Source organism: Protopterus annectens, chromosome 3.part0, assembly GCF_019279795.1.
Source record: "Protopterus annectens isolate FY-2018-M chromosome 3.part0, PAN1.0, whole genome shotgun sequence".
NCBI classification, from domain to species: domain Eukaryota; kingdom Metazoa; phylum Chordata; order Ceratodontiformes; family Protopteridae; genus Protopterus; species Protopterus annectens.
The window spans coordinates 1,105,006,224-1,105,028,607 of NC_056731.1; the positions used below are offsets into that span (position 1 = coordinate 1,105,006,224).

Here is a 22,384-nt window from a genome sequence, read left to right on the forward strand (position 1 = left end):
GAGTTGCTTAGTTATATTATGGCAGATCTACATCTGTACCCTACTTTACAAACACGGTGCTACTTCAAATTTCTTCATCTTTTCACAAATATTGTATAATCACATTAAGCAGAGTTCAGAAGTCTAGTACTACCCAGTAATTAAACTCTGGTGCACTACCATTTCTCATGGAGTAGTTCTTTCTAAAAATCTGCATTGCTTTACATCACATCCTAACAGAAACATAGGCTGCCCTGTTTGTCTTGTCTAGCAAGCCAACAGAGATAGAGAGAGCTAGAGAGAGCTACCAGCAGGAGACATTGTACACACAGGCAAGCTGACAGGCATAGGTTCATAGGTTCATAGGTTTATACTAGGCTATCTGCCCTAAGGCATTTATAAGCCTAGCCCAAAGTTTTGTGGCTTACGCCACCCCTTATATGAAAAAATACTGTGCCCATTAGTTTGTTGTGCCTCTCTCCAGCAGTGACACAGAGATGATTCCCGGGGTAAACCTACGATCTCCCATCCACAGGTCAAGATTTCTCTTGAACAGAGCCAGCGAGGTGCTCTGCCTCACATGGACCGGGATTTTATTCCACAGCATAGGGAGCCTCTGAGTGATAAATCTATCCCTCCAGCACGTCCTATTTATATCCGTGCTAAGGTTTAAGTCGCTTGCTCTAGTGGTTTTGGTGGATTTGGATTTTTTGAGGTGGAGCATGTCCATTAATTCTGGGTTGGACATGGCCTTGTATGTCAGGCACATGTCACCTCTGAGCAGACGGTATGCGACTGAATAGAGCTGGAGTTTCTTCAATCTGGCAGCATATGACAGATTTTTGGAGTCCCTTTATCCATTTGGTGAGGAACTTTTGGGGTCTCTCCAATTGCTGCAGATGTCGGGTGAGATACATCCCGAATGGGGCATTGTACTTGATCATTGGTCTGATAAGTGAAGAGTACAGAGGAACAATGACCTCACTAGATCTGGATGTGAATCCCTTCATGATCAGGTGGGCAATGTAGAAGGTCTTTCTAACCACTTTAGCAACGTGAGTGTCAAAAGAAAGGCCACTGTCAACCTGGGTCCCCAGGTCCCTGATAACCTCTTCTGTGCTTAGTGGATTGCCACCTATATGGCAGCTTGGGGTTACCTTGTTTTTCCCGAAGGGTATGACTATACATTTTTTGGTGTTTAACTTCAGGCCATGGCTCTGGCACCAGCTATCTGTTTCCGTGAGTCCCTTCTGAAGGATATCCTTGTCCGATGCACTTTCCACTATGGCGCCCAGTTTGCAGTCGTCTGCAAACTTTGTCAGCCAAAGTCCTCCCATGTTCACGGCCTATCAGGTTTTCAGTTAGAATGATTTGCATACCACATTCCAGTCCCGGCCCTTTTCTTTGTTTTTTTTTTCAGGGAAATCCTTTCCTGGAAGGAGGGTAGGAGATCCACTGCCCAAAGAAAGGTCTAACAGTGAGATGATAAAATGTATCAGCCACGTGTTCTGCTTACACATGAACTGACTTATATGAACCACAAAGTCATTTCTAAAATGAGGAAATGGATTGACACACACACACACACACACACACACACACACACACACACACAGACACGACTTTTTGTCAAGATTTAGTTATTTTCCAAGCAAGATCTTTTATGGCAAAACAGACACAGTTACATTCACTAAATACTGTCATACATTAGTTAGAAACTTCTAATTTCTCAGAAAATGTATATTCATCCAAGTCATTTTTTCTCTCAGCTTTCACCATGACTACTGCCAGTATGACTAATTGCTTCATATTTAAATCAATATTTAAAATGTGACCTTGATCTGAAGCATTTATACAGCAGTTTTATTACCTCAGTGTGAAAGCAGTAAGCCCTAATCCTTGTGACCACTGTTTTACTTCTCCAGCTTTGTTTATAAGCCATATCAGCCCTTTACTGACTGCGGTGGTGTAGCTGTTAGCACTGCCGCCTCACAGCAAAAGGTTCTCCGATTCAATCCTCGGCTGGGGTGCCTTCTGTGCGGAGTCTGCATGTTCTCCCTGTGGTCACATGGGTTTCCTCCGGGTGCTGCGGTTTCCACCCACATCCCAAAGACATGCTGTAGGTGGAATGGAAACTCTAAACTGGCCCTAGGCATGAGTGAGTGCTTGCGTGTGTGTGCCTTCTGTGGAAGGTTGGGAGCCAGGCTGGCAACTCAACACAGTAAAACTCCACTGCTAATCATTAGCAGATAGGTGATCTGTTGTGACAACCTCTAACCAGGAAAAGCTGAAAGAAGAAGAAGAATAGCCCTTTACTCTCAAGTGTTTCTTTCCAGGGGCAGCCTTGGAGCACTGCCCAGTAAACTCAGCTCTGTGCCTTTTAAAATTCTACGTATTAAGTGAAATCCGGGGAACTGCAGTACTTTAATATTCAAAGCTGTTGTACAATGGACTAGTTCCCTTTCACTAAAGGTACAGTGATCTTGTAATTAGAACATGCAGCCCTCATGCAGTAGTTCAGAATAGCTAAATTTCCTTTAAAAGCACTTTCACTTTTATGCATAAATGTCTCAGTTTTATTATCTATGAGTTGATACTCACAGTATCAGGTTTTGCACTTCTGAAAAAAAAAGACTTAGTTTGCTCAGTCTTACACTAAGCAAATGAGAGAATTATACTGTTGATTACAGGGTAAAAGTTCAAAGTCTTAATGGTCTGTCGTAGGACCACAGTCTGCTTACTTTAAGGGAGAGCCTTCAAACTGCAGCAATCAATGCTACCCCAATTCATAAATACAGTCTCACTACTATGTACATCATATGGAGCAGAATACAAGAATACACCTTACACCTCCTCTCGCAATGTCAAAGGAGCAAATTCTGTATATACCCAATAAATGACATTCAGAAATATTCTAAGTTAACGAACCTCATTACCCACTCCTTGCATAGTCTGACCACAGCCAAAGCTGTTTCACATCCTCTGAGCACACCTGAAACAATATGTCGACCACAGCTTCACCTGAATATCAGCACTGATACACAGGCATCAAAACCGTCTGCCATGGAAGTTCTAACATAAAACACAGCTGTAAATCCTCAAAGTGCTTTGGCACTGCACAGCCACACGCAGAATGAACATGAGAAAGCATGCATTCTTATTACCTTAAAAAAATGGATAGGCATGCTGTGGGTCTTCATTAGGGAAGTACAGTAAGAAAGCTTTAAAAAGTAACAGATTTGTGTTATTCCCCACTGTGAAATGGGGCAAGTTGCAAATTACATTATTGCTCATGTAAAAGGTCCTCAGCGGCCCTTACCCCCCAGCTCTATATCTTTGAGTACACAGCTACTTGTATATGAGAAGGATACTGCTGGCAGCATGGCTTCCCACAATGTACTGTCTTCAGTGACAATTCCCCATTACTTGCGGTGCTCTTGCAATACCGAAACTAATACGGACTTCAATAAGCTACTCCAGTACTTCACTGTGGTTGCCTTCACCAATGCACTACTAGAGAATGTTTCAACATTGTGAGATCGATTCCCCTTTTGGAATCAGATGTAGGGTACTGCCAGTCCTCAATATATGCCAACCAAGGACTGGCATGACTTCTGATTATGAAATCAGGTGTGAGGTAACTGCTCTGTGTGGCATTTACCCAACTCCAGATTCCTTCTGAATCCCAGCCTTGAAGTATAGGCTTCTGAGAAGCAATGTCAACCTGCAGTAGTAACAAATCCTAAGAAGCCTCACTATTGTCTGTAAGGTTTGTTAAGGAGTGTTTCAGACTACCTTTAATTACCTAACTCACATATCCATACACGAAAACAAAGAAATATCTTTTTAGAGTGCTAGACCAATTTCTGAACTTTGACATATGGAATTTGAATAGTTTACCTGTAGCAGCAAAACAAAGCACTACATGAAGCTGTCTTTATTTAAAAAGTAAGCTTTTTTACACAGTCATGAAGTTTCTCTCTTACACATTGCATTCTTATGTAATGTTATGTATTCCTTTCTTCTGAATCTTTTGAAGTATCCTTAACTTTAAAAGTCAGTATGTGCCACTATAGTAAATAAAACAGATTCATATTACTACAGCAACATAACATCATACCTCTCAACTTTCCGGATTTTTTTAGAAGTCCAGATTTTTTATTCATATTTTTGGTCTTTTCCTCAAAAAAAAATAGTTTTTCTGGCAAATCACTGAGGATTGAAGTCGCTAAATAATGACATACATTTGAATTTCAAACTTCATATCCTTCAGAAAATGCAAGTTAACAACAATCATGTTCTAACAAATTTCTGAGTTTATAAGAGAAATATTTAACATCTGTCCCTATTTTTGCTCTAATAGGTTGACAGCCATGCATGACATTCTGCAAATATAAAGATGCAGCCTCATTATGCTACAGTGACAAAACATTTTGGAAGCATAAACACATTTTTCACTATAATGTAAAATTCAACTTAAAGGTGCTAGCAACTTTCTGTCAGTTTCCTCCATGTTTTGATTGCAGCACAATTCCATATTTGGGATTCAGAAAGGTAATATCACAGAAGTCTACTTTACTTGTGAAATCTCCTTGAGTGACATGCCAAGTTTTTAGGAAACAAATGTGTAGCGATATAAGTAACCAACAAATAACCAGAAAAATATTGCACCAGTCAGTCTATGGACTGCCAATGAACTGTTAAGACCATTTTACTAGTCCAAATAAAACTGAAAAAAACATTAAAAAAAATTGATTAAGCTCTTTCATCCTAATTAACCCTAGAACCTCATCAGAAACAATACACTAACGCGACGACTCACTTAAATAGTAGTATGTTTCTAATTAACCAAAAACCTACCAAGTCTTAAAGTGGTACTACATAAAATACCAAATGGATGTTAATATATGTCTTATTAATAACTGCCCATATCCCAGTTATTAAATAATTTAACAGAGTTGAAAAAAGTGTCATAACCCACAATCCTAAAAATGTTAATGTGATAAACCAAGATGCTGCCAGCCCAGCTAGCTGAAAATTCTTTCTATTGTTTGAAACAGAGATAATTACAGGTTTCCAAGCTAATTGTTTTACTCCTTCCAGTTTCTGGCAAGCGTCTACGGGAGAATTATCAGCTTTTAAGAGAGAAGTATTTTTCACAGAGGCATGTTAAATTCTGTTGGTATCTGTTTAGCCTGGGTCAATAGATGCAAGTGTCAAATAGTGACGTCATCTAGCTAACCCAGCAGTAATGTGTATTATTAACTTAAGAACTATCTCAGAGAGAGAGGGCATTTTGTATCTTGTTCTGGACCTGTTAACAACTCACCAGCACTTTGCCTTGCTCTGTAAGTAAGTTATTTAGAACATAGTTTCTCTTAGAGATAGATAGGAATATAGCAAGATTGGTTAGAGATGTTTTCTGTATTTATGAGACTGTCCTACAATGTTATTTTAAAGTATTTCCTGTGATTGTGAACTCTCTGTTGTCATTGTGTTGAGTTAATGAGTATTGTCTTGTGCTTTTTATTTATTATTAAATATATTTAAACTTTTTAATTGTGGCTGGTTTTGTGTAGAGATATTAAAGCTATTAAGGTACTTGCATATGTATTTGGTAATACTGTATAGGCCACTCTAGAACAGCTTTAAAAGTTTGGTCACACTTACCATTTGGATAATAGTAACATTACACAGTGGAATTGGTCACCCTTTGGGAAGGGCCTTATAGTAGCTGATAAGTAGGGGGTTCTGGTGGCAGTGCTAACTACCTTATGGTCTGGGCAGAAGAGGGTATAGCTAGTAAACCTGTGCCTGCCTTCCCCAGGTCTGTGTCTGTATATAAATCATATCTTAAGGTGGGTGTGTCAGCTACTTGGGCAGTGACACAAAGCACTGGTTGGACAGAGAGAGTGCTGGGAGGACTTGGCTTGAAACCCTGGCTAAGGACTCTACTCTATAGCTATGTCAGTGGGGAGTCTTATTGGGGTTCTGGAGAGAAAGAGAGAAAAAACAGCCCCAGACTGACTGTGATCTTTGTGTGCTCTTAAGGGAAATAGTACTTTATTGTGTGTGTGCACTGCTCATCCTCCCAATGTGCAGGTCCCTTCACTGGTGGTAGTGGTGAGGATTGAGGCTCCTTGATTTCTTGGCCAGTGCATGGGCATCACATATTAATTGGTAGCAGTGGTGGGATATCCACATCAAATATTAATTGGTTGATAGTGGTGAGATAGCCACATCACATATTGTTTGGCAGTGTGTGGATACTGAATTTCTGTAGCTTGTGTACAGGGATCACTGAAGGTGTTTTTGTACTCTAAATCAGCCTCGCAGTGAACGTTCAGAGTTCAGATAACAATTGTTTTATTTTCTTTTGTTAGCTTACTTAGTCATGGAGAGCAGGCAAGCATGCCAGCAGAGGAGTATGGCAAGCTGATATGGAGCCAGTTGGCTGAGATGTGCCAGGTTAAAGGACTGGGGCATGTCAACCTGGCTAAGGCAGACATGATTGCAACTTTGGTCACAGCTGTATCAGAGAATAGCAACCAGGACGATGATCAGACTGGCCATGGAGATGTACAACACTCAGAGAATGGACAGCTCAACTTTTCTACAGAGAACTTAAAAATCCATCTGGAGCTAAAGAGACTTGAGTTGGAGGCCAAGCGTTTGGAAATAGAAGCAGCAGAGAGACTGAGGAGAAGGAGAGGCAGAGGCAACATGAAAAGGAGATGATGACTCTTTGGCAGGGTCATGGAGGTAATGGGGAAGGGAGTAACTGAACCTCAGAAGCAACAAAGGTCAGTAAATTTCTTCTGCAGTTTAAAGAGGGGGATAATATGGATAGTTTCATTCATATATTTGAGAGGGTATGTAAACAGTATAATGTTGACCAAGGGCTCTGGTTACAGTTCCTGATCCCCTTACTCCATGGTAAAGCTGTAAATGTTCTATCCAAATTGTCTGATAATTACTTTTTAAATTATAATGTTGTAAAGAACTGTTTGCTAGAATTTTTTAAGCTAACACCTGAAGCTTATAGAAGAAAGTTTTGTGAGCATAGATGCAAGGCAGATGAAAGTGTGTGTGAATATGTTGCTGAACTAAGTAATTATTTTCATAGGTGGGTGAGTGTATGTCAGGTCACCACTTCTGAAGGGCTGGCAGACCTTTTGGTGAGAGAACAGGCCCTTAGCACTTTGCCTGAGGACATGAGGATCTGGTTAGCTGATAGACAATGCCTTACTGTAGAAGAGTTGGGGAAGAAGGAAGACCTATACCTAGCAAGCAGGGCATCCCTGCACAGAAAGGGACACCCGGTGCTGCTCATGGGTCTAAAGGAACCCATGGTGGGCAGCCCAGACTGCACCAACAGAATCTGCCAGTAGCAGGGGAAGCCACTAGTCCAGGTACACATCCAGGACCTAGGGTTAAATGTTTTGAATGCAACCAGTGGGGCCATGTAGCATATATATGTCCATGGAGGCAAAGTGGTGAACAAAAGGTGGGAGAGCCAGTAAGTGGGAAAGACAAAATGCCAACAGTATATTGTCTTGAGACAACAAGAGTACCAAAGTACCATCCTGCAGATGTCCTGATAGGGAAGGATTTTGATGATGCCGTACAAGGTGTTCATGCAGTTACATGCAGTCAGGCTTGGAGACAAGCATGTGGATCTGGTAGCCTGGGGGAGGCCCAGACAGACTGCACACTTGCAGCCAGGACTGGTCAGGTGGTTACTTCACGGAGGGCGCTACCCTGTAGCAGTGAGACCGAAGGTGAACCACAACTGCTTGTTGGTACTGATGTTCCCTTTGACAGAGTGACTGCAAGGGCAGATGAGAGCTGTCAGAGGATACCAGACTTCTTGTGGAAGGGGAACTGGGAAGGGTTACAAAGAGAGAGTTGAGACAGGCTCAGCTCTCAGACCCTACATTACAAGGACTGATGCAGGTAGCTAGTGAGACACCTGATTTTCAAGGGAAGGGGGATTCTGTATACTGGGACAAAGGGTTACTATACAGAGAGAGTGGACCCCTGAGGGAGGGACAAAAGGTGAGAAGATATGCCAGTTAGTAGTGCCTAGAGCCTACCGTCTGGCACTTCTAGCCATAGCCCATGATATTCCCTTTGAAGGTCATATGGGAATAAAACATACCAAGAGACATATTATGCAGAACTTCTATTGGCCTGGAATTTCCAGAGATGTAACAGGGTACTGCAGGACCTGTGAGCAGTGCCAAAAGGTAGGCAAGGCAGGAGACAAGGTGAAAGCTCCTTTGATGCCTTTGTCTGTGATTGAGGAGCCATTTCAGAGGGTAGCAATGAATATTGTGGAGCCTCTGAGCACCCCACGTTCCACAGGAAAAAAGTATACCCTAGTGGTAGTAGATTATGCTACAAGATACCCTGAGGCAGTGGCTCTGTCCTCCATTGAGGCAGAAAAGGTGGCAAATGCTTTATTAGACATTTTCAGCAGGGTAGGTTTTCCAAAAAAAATAATACTGAGTGGCAGAGGTGCCAATTTCATGTCAGACCTGCTGGCTTGTCTGTGGAAGTACTGTGGGGTGATGCACCTAAAAAACACCCATACCATCCCCAGACTAATGGTCTTGTTGAGAAGTTAAACTCTATACTCAAGTCCATGCTATGGGCATTTGTAGACCAGTTTAAGAGGGAGTGGGACAAATATTTGCCCCATCTGTTGTCTGCTTACAGAGAGGTTCCCCAGGAATCCACAGGTTTCTCACCCTTTGAGTTGCTGTATGGGCACAGGGTGAAAGGGCTTCTAGATTTAATTCGAGATGAGTGGGAGAGGGATTGTGAATCCCACAAGGAGTCTGTTGTGCCATATGGCCTAAACCTCAGGACAAGGCTCAGGGAACTCATGGGCTTGGCCCAAGAGAACCTGGCAGAAGCCCAACAGCAGAAAAAGGTCTGGTATGACAGAAATGCTGAAGCTAGACAAGTAATGGTTCTCATTCCTGTCAGACACAACAAGCTGCAGGCAGCTTGGGAGGAACCCTAAAATGTGGTAAGGAAGGCCAGTGATGTTAACTACATGATAGAACTGCTAGGCAGGAGGCAGGGGTACAAATTGCACCATGTTAGCATGATGAGACCTTACCATGATAGGGAGGCTATTGTACTATTTGCCATCCAAGGCAGGAGGAGTCTGAGGGGGATCTATGGCTACAGGGAGCCAGCCACAAAAATCCCAAATTACTATGGTGGAGCTTAGGGTTGCAGGCATATGATGGGATAGTGCAGCATGGTACATGTGTCAGCAAAGCCACGGCAGCTGGAATCTCAAAACAGGGAATGGGGTAAGGTATTCCTAGCTAGGCTCAACCCTCTCAATCAATGTTTCTCAAGGGAAACTTGAAAAACTAGCTTGAGTTCTCGCTGGGGGGAGAAATGTGATAATCTGAGATGCTTCCAGCCAAGGTAGGTGGAAATTCTTTATATTGTTTGAAACAGAGGTAATTACAGGTTTCCAAGGTAATTGTTTTATGACTTCCAGTTTCTGGCAAGCTTATAAGAGAGAATAGTCAGCTTCTAAGAGATAAGTATTTTTCACAGAGACATGTTACATTCTGTTGGTATCTGTTTAGCTTGGGGAGTAGATGCAAGTGTCAAATAGAGATGTCGTCTAGCTAACCCAGCAGTAATGTGTTTTATTAACTTAAGAACTATCTCAGAGAGAGCGGCCATTTTTGTATCTTGTTCTGGACCTGTTAACAACTCACCAGCACTTTGCCTTGCTCTGTAAGTAAGTTATTTAGAACATAGTTTCTATTAGAGATATATAGGAATATATCCAAAAAACAAGAAACAGCTCCAACGCTGAATAGACTCCCGTCACGAAAACCAGCAATAAAGTATAACACAAAACGGAGGTCTAACCACGATCAAAAGATCCCTATCAAGAAGTCACTTACGAAACTCCGTGGTAAAAACAAAAAGTAATTTATTCCATTGACAAACAGATGAGCGCTTTCGCTTAGTGAAACCTACGCTTCTTCAGATAATAGAGGCTACAAGACTCTCCCTTTTTATACTAAATTAGGCAGGAAGAGTATCATTAATTAACAAACAATTGACTAATGACACAATTCATCTAGCTGCCACACCTCCCTGACAGTGGAAATAGCTTTAAAAAACAAACGTCCAAACAGAGAAATCTGCACCTAATAGTTAAATAAATAAAACAACTACTACTTTAAGCTAGTAATGTTAACAATAAATGTCTTGTATATCATGGAGATGTTTTTAAAATATACATGTCACTGCAGATCACTCAATAGTATCCTGATCCTTAGTGTATAAATGTTAGCTTCTCAACAAGTGGTAGTCACTGAATGCATAACCGCATTACAAGTAACTCAAAAGCAACAGCCATTATAGCGAAGCATTATTTTGCAGTAAATATTATTCATTATGCACATCTCTCTTTGTCATTAAACAACATATGACTTAAAAGAAAAAAGGAAAATGAATATGTATCTTTGTGGCAATTAATCTTAATTACAATGTCTTTTGTTTAATTGTAAATGGAAGCTTGAAGCACAGGGTATTGCAGGCATGAGGCATGTCAACAAGCACTACAACATATGCATCGCCGTGCACCTCAATATGGCACATATTCATCCATAAAATCAAATAACCAGATATGTATAAAAAACTATAACATCACTAACATGCTGCATGTTTGCAGCCTGATTCTTTACTGACTCTGGACTTTGCGAACACCAACGAAACTGTCACAGTTTCCAACAATGGTGAGAATTTAAGTGAATTCTATGCTTTATGTAAAACATTTGAAGATGACCTATATAGACTGCAACGTTTTGTGTGGCAGAGGCTACATTTAGAAGCCTGTCTACATTTTCGGGTGGTCCCAAGGGGGATGTGTATTTTTTGCATGCCCACTTATGGGGATAGCCACCCGACCTTGCTAAAACAATGGCAGGACTTGAATATTGACCTTGGCTTCAGATACATGAAGCTACTTATACAATACTTTCAGCCACTAGAAACTGAACTACGCAACAAAGCAGATGCAGCCTACAAGGAGCTAATTGAGCACTTCAATTCAGACTTTTGCTTGAATAAACTGAACAATATTTGTACGCAAGTCAATGCTTTCAGCATAAGACTAAAACAGATCAAACAAAAGAAGTTAATGAGAGACCATAATGATTTTCAGTGTGGCCAGATTTTTGTTTGGCCTAGAACTCACAACACTGGAACTAACAATGAAGATGTTTCATCAGCCAGTAATTTAGCCTCAAAAAGCAAACAAAACACCCCTATTATGACTCCATCTTTACGAAGTGCTTCGTTTCCATCTATTTCTAATTCATTGGGAAATAAAGAATCTGTGCCAGCAACACAAACTGATACTGGTGGTTTTGCAGACTCTGTGGGTATTGATACTCCTCCACCTAATCAGTTAGCACTTTTAGACAAACAAGTTGCTTCTGTACTTGGTGCCATACCCAAGGTCTCCACCCATGACAATGCCCGTTTTTTACCTTATCCGGTCAAGCAGAATTATCAAAACAGGGGGTGCTCGAACAGCAGAGGCCCAAGAAAAAGAAAACCATCAGGGGAAAGGTTCAGAGAGACAAGGAGAATGAGGCATTGACTGACTTGGTTTTTAACTTTTCTGATATTATATTGGATAATATATAAGTCAACATTTTAAACAAAGGTCTTAACTTCATTCCAGCCTGTCCTGGGGTGTTGAGTGAAACACTTATTGACTTAAGACTTTTTTGTCGCATGCTTTCTTTGAAATTACTTTTCAAAGATCAACAACAAGTTAATATGATTGATAGAAAGCTACTCCAGTTCAAACGCAAAAGTAACTTTATGCCAAATATGCCCAGTCATGTAGAGTGTTTCTTAAAGCTTTGTGAGACAGATTTTTACAATCTTTTCTCCAATAATAATAACAAGGTAACATATTACAATTTAACTACTCTTGAACACAGATCCCACAATGATTTTAAACATAGAAAAGATATACTCATAAAAACGGCCGATAAAGGCGGTGGGGTAGTTGTATTGAACACTTCAGATTATACAGCTAACATGCTCTCCATGCTAAATTATCAGGATACATACAAAGAAATACATATTAATGAGGTCAGCAACATCATTTATAATATTCATGACACTTTGTATGACTTAGTCATGTGTAGGCAGATCAGTAAAGAGATTTATGAATTTTTCTATATTGAACATCCAGTCCTACCCATTATAAAGGGTTTGCCCAAGATTCATAAGAATGTAGTCCCCATACCAATGAGACCAATTGTATCTGGGGAGAATTGGGCAACTTATAATGTATCTACCTTTATTGAGTATTTGCTGAAACCTATAGTTGAGTCGTTTCCATCTATATTGAGAGATACATACCAGTTGCTAGAGCACTTGGGCAATATAACACTAAACACTGAACAACATGGTTATCTTCTCATCACTTTACATGTAAAGAACTTATTCACTTGTATACCTAATGATATAGGTATACAATCCATACGTGAGTTACTTACAAGTGCATCACCTTATAGTAGTGACAGGAACATCTTGATCTGCCAACTACTAGATTTGGTGTTGAATAACAATGTTTTTGTGTTCGGTGAGAAATGTTATTTGCAGCAGTGGGGTGTTGCCATGGGCACACCCTGCGCTAACTCATATGCTAACCTAGTGGTTCTAGAATGGGAAAAGAATTATGTATTTACTCACCCTATGTTCAATAGAGTGAAAATGTACAAACGCTTTGTAGATGACATCCTAATTATTTGGGAAGGTACATCGACAGAATTTAATATATTCTGGTCCAATATAGAATCCACCACTCCTTTTCTCTCATTTACTCGAGAGAGTTCTGAAACATCCATCCCATTCTTAGATGTGTTGCTCAAGATCAATGAATGTGGACAGGTTACATCTTCCCTATACAGGAAATCAGTTTGGAAAAATACGTTACTTAAGTACGAGAGTATGCATCCCAGATACATATTCTCTGGCATTGTTAAAAGCCAATTTATGAGAATCAAGAGACTCTGTAAAGAACAGCATTCATTATCAATAGAAGCTGATTTGATGGAATCCCTATTCAATGACAGAGGCTACAACTCCCATATAGTGAAGGACATTAGAGCCACGGTACTGGGTCCTTGGTTACCCGATACTCATAATGTTAATACTCATTACAATTACAGAACTCACTTTAATACACATAATCCAGGTAGGTTACTTAAATACACAATCAAATACACGAGTGATGTGAGGAGTATTCAAGGGGTGATCTCTCGCAACTGGGATGTCCTTATCATGGATGGTGCAACCAGAGAACTTGTAGGGGAAAGACCTAGATTTTTATACAGAAATTGTAGTAATTTAAAAAAGCTTCTATGTAATGATTCACTCTCTAATATAACAGCCATCGCCTATAACAGGCCTAATCTAGGAACGTACCCCTGCAATAATTGTAACAGATGTGGCCACATCACTACCATCCAGGAATATCATCATCCCAGTATGAATTATAGTTTCATTCCTAGGTTTATTGCTACATGCGACACGAAGAATGTAATATATCTTGCCAATTGCTCAGGCTGTACAGCATTCTATGTAGGTTTGACAAAAAGAAAACTCAGTGACAGGATTTACAATCACCTGTATGACATCAGAAAGGGCAATGAGAACAATGCCCTGGCAAAACACATAAAGGAATATCCCATACATGTTTCTTTTCAGTTTCGAGTGCTAGAAATAGTAGCTCTGAACCCAAGGGGTGGTGATGATGTAAATAGGCTAGCCAAGGCTGAACTAAATTGGATACTGAAATTAGGGGCACATTTACCTCCAGGCCTTAACAACTCCATCTCCATCAAGCCTTTGCTAGACTGCACCAGAGTCTATTAATAGCCAAGGACGGCTCTACTTTTATGGTTCTCTATGTAAACACATTGTATTGATGTATACAGTTTTGATATATGCACAGTCAGTGTGTTATATTATTCCATACCATATTTTCATTGCACAGTCAGAACATGTTCAACATGGTTTATCCATAATTTCAGCATTATATGTAATGGTCAATATTTTGAATAGTTAAAACTGTATTATACTGAACTTCACATAAATTCATAGGTATCATTTAACAGTTTTGTAATTCATAGACTTTACTTGTGGTATTAACTGTTCATGTACTTGGGGCTCTATACACTTGAATTTGCACATTTATATGGTTCACGTATACATAATAGCATTTTCTACAGCAGGCATGCATACACGCATTCGCGAGTTATGAGCCAGATTCATGCCTCTCATATATGCACATACACATGAGTTTATAGCCACTTGTCGCGTTTATTATTGACTATATATATTTTTTCGATGATAATATTTCATGTTTTGTAGATGTCGTGAGATAAAGTATGCATTGTTGGTACTTACCTATTTAGATAGGATTTATATACTTTTTATGGTCGCGATTTATATCAGGCTGCAAACATGCAGCATGTTAGTGATGTTATAGTTTTTTATACGTATCTGGTTATTTGATTTTATGGATGAATATGTGCCATATTGAGGTGCACGGCGATGTATATGTTGCGGTGCTTGTTGACACGCCTCATGCCTGCAATACCCTGCGCTTCAAGCTTCCATTTACAATTAAACAAAAGACATTGTAATTACGATTAATTGCTACAAAGATACATATTCATTTTCCTTTTTTCTTTTCAGTCATATGTTGTTTAATGACAAAGAGAGATGTGCATAACGAATAATATTTACTGCAAAATAATGCTTCGCTATAATGGCTGTTGCTTTTGAGTTACTTGTAATGCGGTTATGCATTCAGTGACTACCAATTGTTGAGAAGCAAACATTTATACACTAAGGATCAGGATACTATTGAGTGATCTGCAGTGACATGTATATTTTAAAAACATCTCCAAGATATACAAGACATTTATTGTTAACATTACTAGCTTAAAGTAGTAGTTGTTTGATTTATTTAACTATTAGGTGCAGATTTCTCTGTTTGGACGTTTGTTTTTTAAAGCTATTTCCACTGTCAGGGAGGTGTGGCAGCTAGATGAATTGTGTCATTAGTCAACTGTTTGTTAATTAATGATACTCTTCCTGCCTAATTTAGTATAAAAAGGGAGAGTCTTGTATCCTCTATTATCTGAAGAAGCATAGGTTTCACTACGCGAAAGCGCTCATCTGTTTGTCAATGGAATAAATTACTTTTTGTTTTTACCACGGAGTTTCGTAAGTGACTTCTTGATAGAGATCTTTTGATCGTGGTTAGACCTCCGTTTTGTGTTATAATATATAGGAATATAGCAAGATTGGTTAGAGATGTTTTCTGTATTTATGTGAGACTGTCCTAAAATGTTATTTTAGAGTATTCCCCATGATTGTGAACTCTCTATTGTCACTGTGATGAGTTAATTAATATTGTCTTGCACTTTTATTATTTATTATTAAATATATTTAAACCATTTAATTGTGGCTGGTTTTGTGTAGAGATATTTAAACTCTTAGCGTACTTGCATATTTATTTGGTGATACTGTATAAGCCACTCTAGAACTGCCTTAAAAGTTTGGTCACACTTACCACTTGGATAACAGTAACATTACACAGTGGAATTGGTCACCCTTTGGAAAGGGCCTTATAGTAGCTGACAAGTAGGGGTTCTGGTGCCAGTGCTAACTATCATATGGTGTGGGCAGCAGGGGGCATAGCTAGTAAACCTGTACCAGCCTTCCCCAGGTGTATGTTTGTGTATAAATCAAATCTCAAAGTGTGAGTGTGTGTGTGTGTGTGTGTGTGTGTGTGTGTGTGTGTGTGTGTGTGTGTGTGTGTGTGTGTGTGTGTGAGGTACATGGGCAGGGACATGGAGCACTGGTGGGACAGAGAGAGTCTGGGATGAAATGGCTTAGAACCCTGGCTAAGGACTCCACTCTATAGCTGTGCCAGTGTGGAGTCTTATTGGGGATCTGGAGAAAGAGAGAGAGAAACCAGCCCTAGACTGACTGTGATCTCTGTGTGCTCTTAAGGGAAATTGAACTTTACTGTGTGTACTGTTCATCCTCCCAATATGCACATCCCTCACTGGTGTTAGTGGTGAGGATTGAGGCTACTTGATTACTGGGCCAGTGCACAGGTGTCACAGTTAAAAACATGTTAAAAAACACATGACGGCTATCCCTGAAAAAAGATATTAGTATTGTGGGCTTATCTGGTGAACAAAACAAAATCTAAATAAATAAGCAAACACTCCAAATTTAACTCAAATCACAAAATTGTCATGCATAAATACTACAGATAAAGGGCACCTTCTTAATTTATCAATTTAGAATAAAGCATACATTCACTTTGGAGGTATTCTATGTGAAAACAGAAAAAGACTTGTATTAATATACACTCTCAGAAAAAACAAAATGTATAACATCATTAAATCAATGTATTAATCACTGATTTACCATAAAAAAAACTATGGTTTTACTAAAAAGACTGATCGGATGCAAAATCAGGGAAATATCTGAGGTATGAAAGTACAGTTCTTCAAGTTACAAATCAATCACTAGTTAATAAACAGAAATTCATGTATAAGCAGACAGATGCCTCTCTCACTATACTACCTTGCTTCTAACAATTTCTTGGAACCCGTATCCTTACTTCTTTTTGAACACACAACCATGGTACAAACAAAGGGGCTGTATACTGAATGTGTCATGGAAACCATTCTTGGTGAAAACTCAGAAGGATAAGGTTACTGACAACTTGCCTATATGTACAAGATCTCTTGTTGGCATCACTCTGCCCTTCCTCTCTAGTCACTAGAGAGTAGACAACAGACGCATGTTTCTGACTGGATAATCTAAACTAAAGTACATTTTAAGAAAGCATAACCCCACTGCAAATTGTAACCAGAATTTTTTATTTCCTGGATAATATTAGGCTTCTATATTAGAGAAACCATCTGTGACAGTGAAGCATGAGTGGCAAAGAAGTTAGGAGAGCAGCACTGAATACAGAGAGATGGCAACAGTTGGCACAACACCCCGTCCCAGTATAGAAAATGGGGAAAAAGGGGGTTGATGATAACAGCTAGGCCTCTACATTCTACATGTCTCTGTATGAATCATTCTTACCTGGTAGAGGAGAGACCACAATCAAGAAGGTGGTTCACCCAGAGCGAAGCCCTTCTAATTCACTTTGGATGTGTTGACCTCTATGTTTTCACCAAATGCAGGAAACTCATGGTAGTGTGTGTATGTATGTGTGTTTCTGCTATCCCCTGATAAAATGCCTAAAACATTTTTTATGCACATATACTATATTTGGTTGCTGTTCAAGCTGCTTGTTGCCAGCTGTATGAAAAACTACAAACACAGTTGCAACTCCTTGAGTGTTTATGTTTGAATACACTTCATTGTTGTGTTGCAACTCATTTTAATCAGTGATCAGGATGTGACATCATTAAGCAATGAGGTGAAATAAAAACATGTCATAATAAAGTGCTGGGGCAACAACGTCAAAGAAATAAACATCTGATAGCAGAAAATGCTTTTTGCAGTTGCAGAGTTTCCAGATTTCCAGGCAAGCTAATCTATTCAAAACAAGTTCTTGGCTTATAATCAGGCATTTTATTCACTTTCACTTTAAAGTTTGATTTATCACATTGTACGGTCACTTACTAGTCTGTTATAGGCACTTCCATCAAACACAAAAGCATACAAGCAATGTCTCCATCTCACAGCTCCATAGTCTAAGATTCAGTCCTGAGCTCTACTTTATTGCCAGGTTTTGCATGTTCTCCCCTTGTCTGCTTGCGTTTGTAGTCTCCTCCCATCTTCCAAAATCTTAATATGTTGTATTTATTTTATATGTTTTATATAATTTTGACCTTGTGGCCAGATCAAAACACTCTAAGGACTTGTTCAACGTACATGATTAAAAAAGACAAAAATTAAATTAATTTAAAAATTAGTGCTTCATAATCAAATCTTCCAAAAGAAAGGTTGATTGCTTTCTTAAAAGTGGACTCTTGTCACTGTTATTAGTAATAGACTCTTTAAAAATACAGCAAATTATCAAGATTTAGAAAGACAATACAACACATTGTAGAATACAAAGGGAGGGATTCATAAAGTTTGTAGAAGCTATTTATGGACAGTGCAACACTCCGAAGGAAGACTTCAGTGCACCAGCTACAGACACAATTTCAAAACATAATGAAAGAATTCTGGATACTTAGCTATTCAGGATAGGATAATTACAGATTCCACACATGCATGTCTCACTCCTAAACACATCATTTGTGCTCAATGCAACCTAAATGCAACAAACTGCAATGCCGTCTCTGTTGCAAAATCCTTGCTGTATGTTATACAGATCACAAGGAACAGAGGTTACTATTGTGGATCCTGACATATTCCATAACAACACCAAAAATAAGAAAAGAAAAATCCAACCTGCAGTGAATGGACTTCAACAGGTTGCAGTGATACAAGCCATAAATAAGGATGTGGCTTGTGTGCCCTAGAAGGCAAGTAGCTAGAATCAAAGCAAGGCTGCAACTAAACCAGTTGTCAGACCAGCAAATAATTGACAGGTACCAACTAGACAGACAACTGGTGCAAGCTTTCTGGAATGTGTGCCCCACACATGTCTATGAGTACTCTGCAAAGAACCCCCATTCCCCTTGAAACCAAACTGTCCCTCAGCCTGGGTATACTTGATTCTGAGACATTCCAGAGGCACATGGGGGATGCTCTGGGAGTATCACAGACAGCTGTAAGCTATATCCTGGCAAAATTCCTGGCAGCAATGTGCAGCAATGTGGATGACGACATCCACTATCAATCTACCACTGTGCAGTACAGAACTGTAATGCACCAGTTTTACAGCACTGTAAACTTCTCACATTTACTTAGTGCAATAGACTGCACACACACACATACCTATCAAGACATAAGTACATTCTGAAGCAGACCAATACATAAACAGAAAGGGCTGGACATCCTTGAACTGCCAGGTCATATGTGCAGCAGATGGTAGCATAAAAAACATCATGGCAATACACCATGGAAGTGTCCATAATGCTGCCATTACACTCCAACAAGGTGAAGTACCTTAGGGACTACTACTGGGCAAGTACAAGAACTCAGCTAGGATGTAAAACAAGGATAACCCTCCCAAAAATATCCATGCTGGCAAAATGTGTGTTTACTCCCCACAACGGGGCTGTTGTTATCCACTTGATCTGTGGCTAATGACCCACACAGTGAGTCATCCAACCCTGTAGAGGGGGTCTATAATAGAGCACACTTAATCAGAAACACCACAGACTGCTTGTTTAGTGCACTGAAAGCTTGGTTCTGATGTCTGGACACATCGCAATGCACTTCAATATACAAATGAGAAGGCAGCACATATGACAATGGTGTGTGCCATGCTGCACAACAACTACCTAGTGCAAATAGCAGTCTTCTAGCTGGAGGTGTGTGTGAACTACACCAAGAACACCAGATGTCTGAAGATGACATTCCACAGGTATCAGAGGAGCAGCAGGAGGACTTAGGGGGCAGAAGACATAGGCATAGGCAATGTAGGATGCAGCCACAAGTGCAGGCCCAGGCAACATGGCAGCATCTGACCTACAGCTTTGAGTCATTGTAAGCCACACATGCATGAGTACAACACTGATGTTCAGGTGTTGCCCCACCACAGCAGCATGGATGGCATCTAATGGCAATTACTTATTAGATGTACACACTCAGCATCAGCTATAACAACACAATCATATATAACATTAAGAACATTTACACATTTGTTACAACACGGACCAACTGAAGGCACAACTGACACAGGTATACATACAGACTCAGATTGTCATATTAGTGTATGACACACAATAAGGGACAAACACCAGAGCAACACATCCCTATCTCTCAACTATAATAAGCTTAGAAAAGAAAACAATGCAGGACTTAAATGCAGAATTTTTAACATCACAAGCCAAATATATCACTGCGAAGTATGGATAAAGTAATATAATAAATGGAGTAGGCTATGTTTATTAAAACTGTTGGACTAACATGGCATCAAACATGTCAACGAACACAGACAGATAACATTGTCAGTGTTCTATACGGCAATCATCATCGACATGGGGTGAGAATGACACTACTGGACAGACTAGATCGACTGTCATTGTTACTCTAGCTCAGTCTGAGGCACCTACACTGACAACTCATACCATGGTCTGCTAAGCCCCTAACACATACGGAAAAACTTGGCCCAAGTTGCTCCACAGAGAAGACTGATGGGGTGACACCACCATGTGGAGATGATGAAGCACAACTGTGACTTGAATGGTCAGGACTGGAGGGACCATAGCTGATGGACCAGCAAATGGAAGTCTGTGTATGATGGAGCAGAGACACTGATGTCTGATGGGCAAGGTTGGTTATGCTCAGAGGGGACCTGCCTCTCCCATGTGCCAATCAGCTAACCAAAGTCAGGGCACAGAAAACCCTGCTTACAGTACAGTGTGGCTGTAGTACTGACAGGCCATGGTTTATACTGACCATGCCACGAATAACATACTTTCATTTTGAGGAGCCAATGATGCCATTACCTCACTGTGTCTGTGCTCTTGTTTTTCATGCAGCTGGTGTGCAACATGATCTGTGGCACAGGCAAGTGCACATATGTCAGATCCATGACATTGCTGGGAACGTTAATTTGCCTGCAAGAGTAAACAAACATCCTCTTGACACCTACCCATGCACACCATCTGCACACCTATGTCTACTGCAGTGGCCAGTATTAACGTGTTATGAGAAACTTGTCAATATCAGTAGCAGTCTCAACTTGGGTCTGCTGTTCACTGGTCTCACCCTGTCGACCATCTGATGTCCCCTCATTGTCATAATGACCAAAGAAGTTTCTTTCCACATCTAAGGCTACTGCTGCATCCACATGACTATCACCATCTTGTCTGGACTGTATCACCATACCACTGTCCTGTGTGGTAGAGGCCATACTACCATACTGAGACACATCAGATCTTACATCAGGATCACTGGATGGGCTAATGGAGGATATAGTCAGTTGCTGAGCTAAAACAAGAAACAGATGACACAGATCAGGACAATATACTTACATCACATGCTGGATATCATTAAAGACAAATGACACATGTCACTGCAATGTTACACATAATAATGACTCACCATGAGGTTTTGTCTGTGGATGGGTCAATGAATCTACCCAACAGGGAGCAGACAATGAAGCTACATAGTCAACATACATAACATATGTGAATAATACAAAAAAAACAAACATCTGAGAAGTCCTCCTGGGAAGACAGTGTGGGAGAAGAGGGATGAACTTCAACTATTGTAGAGAAAAAAGTAATCATTAATCACATAACTGCCAGCAAGAACCATTCAAGCAGTGTTAAAACATACACTGGGTTTTACATAGACATACCACTTATTTGTGCACTTGATGATGTAGTCTGGCCTAGGAAGGGGTAGTAGGACACAGTACTAATGCAGGACACCAACCGGAGTAACACCAATGACAAGTATGAAAGACAGGTAACAGCATACTACTGAGACTCACACTGCTGAGAATTTTTTGTGTTGTAATGTGGATCTTGCAGTGGGAAAGTAAAGAGAAAGACAGCATAGTCATGTATGCAGGCAACAGAATACAGACAGCATAACATACATGACACAGTAACAGGGGATGCAAATACTCACGTGACGGACATTGCACCTTTTGGCCAGATGTCCCAGTGATGAAAAACAGTGATATTAATGTTATGTATCATAGGTTGCTACACATTCCTGCAAACTATGAACCTGTTACAGTAACAAACTGGTCTGTCTGTACTTCCACCTGCACAACTTGGGTCCCCGCTAGATGTACCTGTAGTGTATAATGTTAGGGAGATACCAATATGACAGTAAAGAGCAGTGCCATGACATGAGGCTGAGGCAATACCGGCTAGTGGTCACAGTAACACAGTATGGATACACTCACCTGCCATTCCCTGGTGATGTCCAGAAGTATATGGACCTGTGAATATTAATGCAAACAGCATTACACATCCTGGTTGTACTGTTCTAGCTGTACTGCAGCTGTATGAGTACATGTCATTACACTTAAGTTCATCCTCATCACCCTGTGTGAATCTGTGTGCGTGGTTCAATTCTGCTGCTGTAAATCCAAAATGGCAATTCATGAATGTGTAAGCAGCAGCAATATGCAATGATTGACTCTACAGTCATCCATACCATGCAAAGTAAGTCATATATACTTGACTTAGAATTCCTGATTCTATCC

The 22,384-nt window shown here is 40.1% G+C and overlaps 1 pseudogene; it reads left to right on the top strand.

Annotated features, from left to right (window-relative positions):
• Positions 1-17,167: 17,167 nt before the first annotated feature.
• Positions 17,168-17,318, top strand: LOC122797423 (annotated as a pseudogene).
• The last annotated feature ends 5,066 nt before the right edge of the window (positions 17,319-22,384 follow it).